The 9,961-nt window shown below is 42.6% G+C and overlaps 1 protein-coding gene across 1 annotated transcript in view; it reads right to left on the reverse strand.

Moving 5' to 3' along the window:
• LOC129869452 (cyclic nucleotide-gated cation channel alpha-3-like) overlaps positions 1 to 7,567 on the reverse strand; it is a 63,346-nt gene extending 55,779 nt beyond the window's left edge. The window contains exon 1 of the mRNA XM_055943884.1: positions 7,324 to 7,567. The gene's annotated coding sequence lies outside the window, so the exon portion shown is untranslated. The remainder of the gene's footprint in view (positions 1 to 7,323) is intronic.
• Positions 7,568 to 9,961: the final 2,394 nt, after the last annotated feature.

A 9,961-nucleotide genomic window follows, 5' to 3' on the forward strand; every position in this document is an offset into this window, starting at 1 on the left:
AGCCAGGTGTAGCAGTGGTAAGGTGTTGTGACTGCTGTTGAGACTCTGCTGTTGGTCCCAGCTTTCTGTAGGCCCTCATAGTTTGTAGGCACCGTTTGTCACTGTTATAGTGCAACTAATGTATTGTTTAGTGTTGTGTTGTGTAGTGGCTTAGCTGGCATGCATCCCCTAATCTTTTTTTTTGCCCCCCCCCCGAGATTTCCCTGCTAAAATCGCCACTGATTGTACCCCTCTTTCAGATCTGCCTCTGCCTCTTATGGCTTCTCCCTGTGCTGACCACCGATGGACAGTGCCCATGAGCTCTTGGCCAAGCACCACTGGGAGAAAGATATCCTGAAGCGGGTGGATGGGACATCCAGCTCTGCCATCAGCTCTACCACCAGTATTATGACCGTGTCAGGGTCATTTGCTGCTACAGCGAAAACCCATTTAATGTCTACTGTTTAATGTTGAATGTTTTTTCTATATCAGATCTAGGGCGATGGAGCCTCAGAGTGGTTGGGTATGCTCCTTCATGGGGTTGGCCCTATCCGTTGGGGCAAACTACCTGCCCTCCAGGACACCTACACCACCCGATGTCACAGGAAGGCCATAAAGATCATCAAGGACAACAACCACCCGAGCCACTGCCTGTTCACCCCGCTATCATCCAGAAGGCGAAGTCAGTACAGGTGCATCAAAGCAGGGACCGAGAGACTGAAAAACAGCTTCTATCTCAAGGCCATCAGACTGTTAAACAGACATCACTAACATTTAGTGGCCGCTGCCAACATACTGACTCAACTCCAGCCACTTTAATAATGGAAAAATGGATGTAATCAATTTATCACTAGCCACTTTAAACCACGCCACTTTATATAATGTTTACATACCCTACATTACTCATCTCATATGTATATGTATATAGTGTACTCTATACCATCTACTGCATCTTGACATCTTTATGTAATACATGTATCACTAGACACTTTAAACTATGCCACTTTATGTTTACATACCCTACATTACTCATCTCATATGTATATATGTATATACTGTACTCTATATCATCTACTGCATCTTGCCATCTTTATGTAATACATGTTTCACTAGCCACTTTAAACTATGACACTTTATGTTTACATACCCTACATTACTCATCTCATATGTATATACTGTACTCTATACCATCTACTGCATCTTGCCTATGCCGTTCTGTACCATCACTCATTCATATATCTTTATGTACAATATTCTTTATCCCTTTACACTTGTGTGTATAAGGTAGTAGCTGTGGAATTGTTAGATTAGATTACTTGTTGGTTATTACTGCATGGTCGGAACTAGAAGCACAAGCATTTCGCTACACTCGCATTAACATCTGCTAACAAATTTGATTTGATTTGAACAGTGCCACAGTGTCTCCCAACCTCTCTGTCTCAGTCCCCAGTACTTATGCTGCGATATCTTATGGGGGCTAGGGCCAGTTTTAGTTATCTGGTGTGCTACTGATTGAGCTTAACCAGGTAGTCACTATGCCTCGGCATTTCCTGCTCTTTAACGCTGGGTATCTGTAACGCACTTTGTAACAACTGCAGATGTAAAAAAAAAAAAAAATGACTTTATAATTTTTTTTTGATTGATTGATAATGAAGCTACCCATTGGCTAAAATGACTTCACAAAACATATGCACACAGTGTTTGTAGGCCTATGTACCACGCGTACCTGTCCTGATTAATGTGAGTTCCACTTTTCTCTGTTGTTGTCGCTTAATGGGGGCCCCGAGAGCTTTTCTCTGTTGTTGTAGCTTAATGGTGGCCCCGAGAGCTTCTCTCTGTTGTTGTAGCTTAATGGGGACCCCGAGAGCTTCTCTCTGTTGTTGTAGCTTAATGGGGACCCCGAGAGCTTCTCTCTGTTGTTGTAGCTTAATGGGGGCCCCGAGAGCTTCTCTCTGTTGTTGTAGCTTAATGGGGGCCCCGAGAGCTTCTCTCTGTTGTTGTAGCTTAATGGGGGCCCGAGAGCTTCTCTCTGTTGTTGTAGCTTAATAGGGACACTGAGAGCTTCTCTCTGTTGTTGTAGCTTAATGGGGACCCCGAGAGCTTCTCTCTGTTGTTGTAGCTTAATGGGGGCCCCGAGAGCTTCTCTCTGTTGTTGTAGCTTAATGGGGTCACTGAGAGCTTCTCTCTGTTGTTGTAGCTTAATGGGGACCCCGAGAGCTTCTCTCTGTTGTTGTAGCTTAATGGGGGCCCCGAGAGCTTCTCTCTGTTGTTGTAGCTTAATGGGGGCCCCGAGAGCTTCTCTCTGTTGTTGTAGCTTAATGGGGACCCCGAGAGCTTCTCTCTGTTGTTGTAGCTTAATGGGGACCCCGAGAGCTTCTCTCTGTTGTTGTAGCTTAATGGGGGCCCCGAGAGCTTCTCTCTGTTGTTGTAGCTTAATGGGGACCCCGAGAGCTTCTCTCTGTTGTTGTAGCTTAATGGGGACCCCGAGAGCTTCTCTCTGTTGTTGTAGCTTAATGGGGACCCCGAGAGCTTCTCTCTGTTGTTGTAGCTTAATGGGGACCCCGAGAGTTTCTCTCTGTTGTTGTAGCTTAATGGGGACCCCGAGAGCTTCTCTCTGTTGTTGTAGCTTAATGGGGACCCCGAGAGCTTCTCTCTGTTGTTGTAGCTTAATGGGGGACCCCGAGAGCTTCTCTCTGTTGTTGTAGCTTAATGGGGGCCCCGAGAGCTTCTCTCTGTTGTTGTAGCTTAATGGGGGCCCCAAGAGCTTCTCTCTGTTGTTGTAGCTTAATGGGGGCCCCGAGAGCTTCTCTCTGTTGTTGTAGCTTAATGGGGGCCCGACAGCTTCTCTCTGTTGTTGTAGCTTAATGGGGACCCCGAGAGCTTCTCTCTGTTGTTGTAGCTTAATGGGGACCCCGAGAGCTTCTCTCTGTTGTTGTAGCTTAATGGGGAGCCCGAGAGCTTCTCTCTGTTGTTGTAGCTTAATGGGGACCCCGAGAGCTTCTCTCTGTTGTTGTAGCTTAATGGGGCCCCTGAGAGCTTTTCTCTGTTGTTGTAGCTTAATGGGGGCCCCGAGAGCTTCTCTCTGTTGTAGCTTAATGGGGGCCCCGAGAGCTTCTCTCTGTTGTTGTAGCTTAATGGGGACCCCGAGAGCTTCTCTCTGTTGTTGTAGCTTAATGGGGCCCCTGAGAGCTTTTCTCTGTTGTTGTAGCTTAATGGGGGCCCCGAGAGCTTCTCTCTGTTGTTGTAGCTTAATGGGGGCCCCGAGAGCTTCTCCATCAGGACTCTCCTAATGCTGTGAGCACCATGGAGGAAGCAAGGGGAAAGAAAACAGACAAATTCTCTCAACCTTCACCGAGTCATCCAGTGTTTGCTTCATGAACAAATGTTGAATCTTCTAAAATAAATACAGAATTCATATGGTTCATTTTGCTAGATGTGAGTAATTTAATCGTGTCTATAATATAATGTATTTGTTTTGAAAATGTTTAATAAATATTTATCCAGTCACAGGATTATTTAATGTTTTTAAATGTTGAATGTATTTTTTTTGTTATTACTTTGTACACGCCTCCTGTGGTGTAACCATGGCAACGCGTGTATAGCGTTTTTCAGGTCGTATTCCCACCGCTTGACTTTTCCCACATTTGGATTTAATTGTAATTTATTTGTTAACGATTTACACAAAATATTCTCATGTCAAAGTAGAAAAACACTTCTATATATATTTTTTTTCTTACAAATAGAAAATAAAACACTAATATATCTTGATTAGACAAGTATTCAACCACCTCAGTCAATACACGTCAGAATTCATGCTTGAGCCGAAAATGTAGTAGGAGGGTGTGACACAATGGAGCAGAGGTCAAATCGAGCTCCGTACCGCGTCGCCGTGCTTCTCTCAGAGTGTGTAACAATGCGGATAGCTCTGCATTGACATGATTGGTTGACGGTAGGTGGTGGGGGGGGGGGGGGGGGGGGGGGGGGGTACGACCTGTATAAACACAAATTCACTTCCTTGACAACTTCCTTCACAATAGCTCTGCTCTGTCAAGTGCGAGAAGTATGAAAGCTCTGACATCTGCGGAGGCTGCATCGCAGTAAATGCTGTACAGCCACTTGAGACGTCAGCTTGACCCTGCAGAGCCTTTAATTCTCTAACACCTGGATTGTACAATATTTGCAGATTATTCTTTTCACAATCCTTCACAAGCTCTGTCAAGTTGGTTGCTGATCATTGCTAGACAGACATTTTCAAGTCTTGCCATAGATTTTCAAGCAGATATAAGTCAAAACTGTAACTAGGCCACTCAGGAATATTCAGTGTCATCCTGGTAAGCAACTCCAGTGTAGATTTGGCCTTGTGTTTTAGATTGTTGTTCTGCTGAAAAGTGAATTTGTATCATAGTGTCACGTTCGTCATAACATTGAAGAGAGGAGGACCAAGGCGCAGCGTGAAATGAATACATATCTAATAAACAAAGACGAAGAACACTTGACAAACTATACAAAACAACAAACGTGAAGCTATATAACAAATAGTGCTGACACTAAACACTACACATAGACAATCACCCACGAACTACCTAATGAATGTGGCTGCCTAAATATGGTTCCTAATCAGAGACAACGATAGACAACTGTCTCTAATTGAGAACCAATCTAGGCAACCATAGACATACATACACCTAAACTGAACACTGCCCCATAAACATACAAAAACCCTAGACAATACAAACACATACATCCCCCATGTCACACCCTGACCTAACTAAAATAATAAAGAAAACAAAGATAACTAAGGCCAGGGTGTGACACATAGTGTCTGTTGGAAAGCAGACAACCAGGTTTTCCTCTAGGATTTTGCCTGTACCTCTATTTTTATCCTGAAAAACTCAGAGCATACCCATAACATGATGCAGCCTCAACTATACTTGACAATATGAAGAGTGGTACTCAGTAATGTGATGTGTTGTGTTGGATTTGCCCCAAACATAACACTTTGTATTCAGAAAAAATATATATATTTGCCATATTTTATACAATTTTTGTTTAGTGCCTTGTTACAAACAGGATGCACGTTTTGGAATATTTTTTATTCCGTACTAGCTTCCTTCTTTTCACTCTGTCATTTCGGTTAGTATTGTGGAGTAACTACAATGTTGTTGATTCATCCTCAGTTTTCTCCTATCACAGCCATTAAACTCTATAACTGCTTTAAAATCACCATTGGCCTCATGGTGAAATCCCTGAGCAGTTTCCTTCTTCTCCGGCAACTGAGTTAGGAAGGGCGCCGGTGTCTTTGTATTGACTGGGTGTATTTATACACCATCTAAAGTGTAAGACGAATAACTGCAACACGCTCAAAGGGATATTTAAAATCTGCTTCTTTTTTTTACCCATCTACCAATAGGTTCCTTGTTTGTGAACCATATGAAAACCTCCCTGGTCTTTGTGGTTGAATCTGTGTTTGAAATTCACTGCTCGACTTAGGGACCTTACAGATAATTGTATCTGTGGGGTACAGAGATGGGGTAGTAATTTAAAAATGAGACCATGCAACTTATGTGACTTGTTAAGCATATTTTTACTCCTGGACTTATTTAGGCTTGCCATAACAAAAGTGTTGAATACCTATTGGCTCAAGAGATTTCATCTTTTCATTTTTTATTAATTTGAAAAAAATTCTAAAAACATAATTCCACTTTACATTCTGGGGTATTTTGTGTAGATCAGTGAGACAAAATCAAAAATTGAATAGATTTTAAATTCCGTCTGTAACACAACAAAATGAGGACAAAATCAAGGGCTGTGAATCATTTCTGTACATGCTGAAACAGTTTTTATTAGTTTTGGGCTAGACTATAATCTGTAAAATTTCTACTACCCTTTTTAAAAAGATGTTGAGTGAATATTTTTTTATTTTTTTTATTTTTGATACTGTCTGGTGAGGAAGTGGGCAATATGGAATACATCGGAGGAAAGGGGGAATTAATGAGTAATCAGTGGAGTACATGGACAACATCAGGGAATAAGCTGGTATATGTAGAGCCTATCAATGCCAAAAGAAACAGTACAGAGAAGTAACATTAGCCAGGATAACATTAGATATGTGCATGTTATGCACTGGAGAGGGGGCTAGCAAGCTGTTTTCAAAACATTGGATGATCAATTTGAGCAATGAAATCTCAGCTTGCTAGATAAGCAAAGCCAATCAAATATTACACCTTAGCAAACAATCATTGCTTAAACTAATGTTAGCTTCGAATAACATGACAAGTACATAGACCTATAGTTGAAGTCGGAAGTTTACATACACCTTAGCCAAATACACAATTCCTTAACATTTAATCCTAGTAAAAATTCCCTGTTTTAGGTCAGTTATATACCACTTTATATTAAGAATGTGAAATGTCAGAATAATAGTAGAGAGAAATAATAATTTCTGATTTTATTTCTTTCATCACATTCCCAGCGGGTCAGAAGTTTACACACACTCAATTAGTATTTGGTAGCATTGCCTTTACATTGTTTAACTTGGGTCAAACGTTTCAGGTAGCCTTCCACAAGCTTCCCACAATAAGTTGGGTGAATTTTGGCCCATTCCTCCTGACAGAGCTGGTGTAACTGAGTCAGGTTTGTAGGCCTCCTTGATCTGTGGTGTGGAGACCACTACTGTTATCAGATCTGATCTGTGGTGTGGAGACCACTACTGTTAACAGGTCTGATCTGTGGTGTGGAGACCACTACTGTTAACAGATCTGATCTGTGGTGTGGAGACCACTACTGTTAACAGATCTGATCTGTGGTGTGGAGACCACTACTGTTAACAGATCTGATCTGTGGTGTGGAGACCACTACTGTTAACAGATCTGATCTGTGGTGTGGAGACCACTACTGTTAACAGATCTGATCTGTGGTGTGGAGACCACTACTGTTGACAGATCTGATCTGTGGTGTGGAGACCACTACTGTTAACAGATCTGATCTGTGGTGTGGAGACCACTACTGTTAACAGATCTGATCTGTGGTGTGGAGACCACTACTGTTAACAGATCTGATCTGTGATGTGGAGACCACTACTGTTAACAGATCTGATCTGTGGTGTGGAGACCACTACTGTTATCAGATCTGATCTGTGGTGTGGAGACCACTACTGTTAACAGATCTGATCTGTGATGTGGAGACCACTACTGTTAACAGATCTGATCTGTGGTGTGGAGACCACTACTGTTAACAGATCTGATCTGTGATGTGGAGACCACTACTGTCAACAGATCTGATCTGTGGTGTGGAGACCACTACTGTTAACCTGTGGATTAGTGACTGATAAGAAACTGTACCCACCTGAATGTAGCCTATTGTGTTCTCTCCTCACGCTGCGACAGCAGAAGTCATTCTGTTCAAGTTGACATTGGATAATTCCTTCTTTTTTTTTGAAAATAATTGTAATCCTACGTCATTTGGTTTCTTTCTTCTTTGACCCCCCCTCCAAAAAAATCATAATCCCAATTGTAATACATATAGTAGAGAATTTGTGAGTGACTTTAAGAAACCCCTTTCTGTGGTAGACAGACAGCGAGCGCTAACAGGAGATAATCGACCGAGCTGTCTGCCAGGAGGCGGAGCCACATGGTGCTCAACTTATGAATATTCAACAGGCAAAGAACCTGTATTTTTCTATCGAGGATGTTCTGCTATTTACGTGTCATTTTAAGTCATACAAAAGGTTAAACATAAAAAGGGTTAGGGTTTTGGTTTCGATTTTTGTTTCCTGTCATCTATTGAGTACAAATAATCAACAAAAACAATGTTCCCAAATCAACTGTAGACTTATTTAATTTCCAAATCATTTCATAATTTAATACTGAGCATTACCGGCCCTAAAGCTTCATTTAAATGTCGAGATAACATTCAAGTCGTTTTGATTTGGAGATTTGAAAATTCTCAATGATCAGCATTGAAGCTTTATAAATCCACAGATTCAAATTAAGTTATTGTCAATGTATGATGTCTGTCACTACATCAATTGAAGAGGCTGATCACACACAAATACATTAATATCCGTGTCAACGTGATACCTCTCCTCCTACTCATGATACCTCTCCTCCTACTCATGGTACCTCTCCTCCTACTCATGATACCTCTCCTCCTACTCATGATACCTCTCCTCCTACTCATGATACCTCTCCTCCTACTCATGATACCTCTCCTCCTACTCATGATACCTCTCCTCCTACTCATGATACCTCTCCTCCTACTCATGATACCTCTCCTCCTACTCATGATACCTCTCCTCCTACTCATGATACCTCTCCTCCTACTCATGATACCTCTCCTCCTACTCTTGATTCCCTTCCTCCTACTCTTGATACCTCTCCTCCTACTCTTGATACCTCTCCTCCTACTCATGATACCTCTCCTCCTACTCATGATACCTCTCCTCCTACTCATGATACATCTCCTCCTACTCATGATACATCTCCTCCTACTCATGATACCTCTCCTCCTACTCATGATATCTCTCCTCCTACTCATGATACCTCTCATTTACCTCCCAGTAGACCTGGGTTCAACAGGTGTACTGTCCAGAGTCTATAGGGGGTGGGTTCAACAGGTCTAAAGTACAGAGTCTATAGGGGGTGGGTTCAACAGGTCTACTGTCCAGAGTCTATTGGGGGTGGGTTCAACAGGTCTACTGTCCAGAGTCTATAGGAGGTGGGTTCAACAGGACTACTGTCCAGAGTCTATAGGAGGTGGGTTCAACAGGTCTACTGTCCAGAGTCTATAGGAGGTGGGTTCAACAGGTCTACTGTCCAGAGTCTATTGGGGGTGGGTTCAACAGGACTACTGTCCAGAGTCTATAGGAGGTGGGTTCAACAGGTCTACTGTCCAGAGTCTATTGGGGGTGGGTTCAACAGGTCTACTGTCCAGAGTCTATAGGGGGTGGGTTCAACAGGTCAACTGTCCAGAGTCTATAGGGGGTGGGTTCAACAGGTCAACTGTCCAGAGTCTATAGGGGGTGGGTTCAACAGGACTACTGTCCAGAGTCTATAGGAGGTGGGTTCAACAGGTCTACTATACAGAGTCTATAGGGGGTGGGTTCAACAGGTCTACTGTCCAGAGTCTATAGGGGGTGGGTTCAACAGGTCTACTGTCCAGAGTCTATAGGGGGTGGGTTCAACAGGTCTACTGTCCAGAGTCTATAGGGGGTGGGTTCAACAGGTCTACTGTCCAGAGTCTATAGGGGGTGGGTTCAACAGGACTACTGTCCAGAGTCTATAGGGGGTGGGTTCAACAGGTCTACTGTCCAGAGTCTATAGGAGGTGGGTTCAACAGGTCTACTGTCCAGAGTCTATAGGGGGTGGGTTCAACAGGTCTACTGTCCAGAGTCTATAGGAGGTGGGTTCAACAGGTCTACTGTCCAGAGTCTATAGGGGGTGGGTTCAAAAGGTCTACTGTTGTTAGTAGCAGTATACATATATTACACCCTGTGTAGTCCATAGTCTGTCTAGTGTCAGTCACACTGCTAATACATGAAGATAGTTAGTCTGGTCCATAGTCTGTCTAGTGTCAGTCACACTGCTAATTCATGTAGATAGTTAGTCTGGTCCATAGTCTGTCTAGTGTCAGTCACACTGCTAATTCATGTAGATAGTTAGTCTGGTCTGTAGTCTGTCTAGTGTCAGTCACACTGCTAATACATGTACAGTGTCTTGGGAAAGTATTCACCCTCCTTGTCATTTTTCCTATTTTGTTGCCTTACATCCTGGAATTAAAATTAATTATTCTTACTGATTTGTATTTGTAAAATATTTTGTATTGTGAAACAAACAAGAAATAAGACAAAAAAACTGAAAACTTGAGTGTGCACTTTTCGCCCCCCCAAAGTCAAAACTTTGTAGAGCCACCTTTTGCAGCAATTACAGCTGCAAGTCTCTTGGGGTATGTCTCTATAAGCTTGGCCATCTAGCCACTGGGATTT

Source organism: Salvelinus fontinalis, chromosome 14 (genome assembly GCF_029448725.1).
Source record: "Salvelinus fontinalis isolate EN_2023a chromosome 14, ASM2944872v1, whole genome shotgun sequence".
In the NCBI taxonomy this organism is placed as follows: domain Eukaryota; kingdom Metazoa; phylum Chordata; class Actinopteri; order Salmoniformes; family Salmonidae; genus Salvelinus; species Salvelinus fontinalis.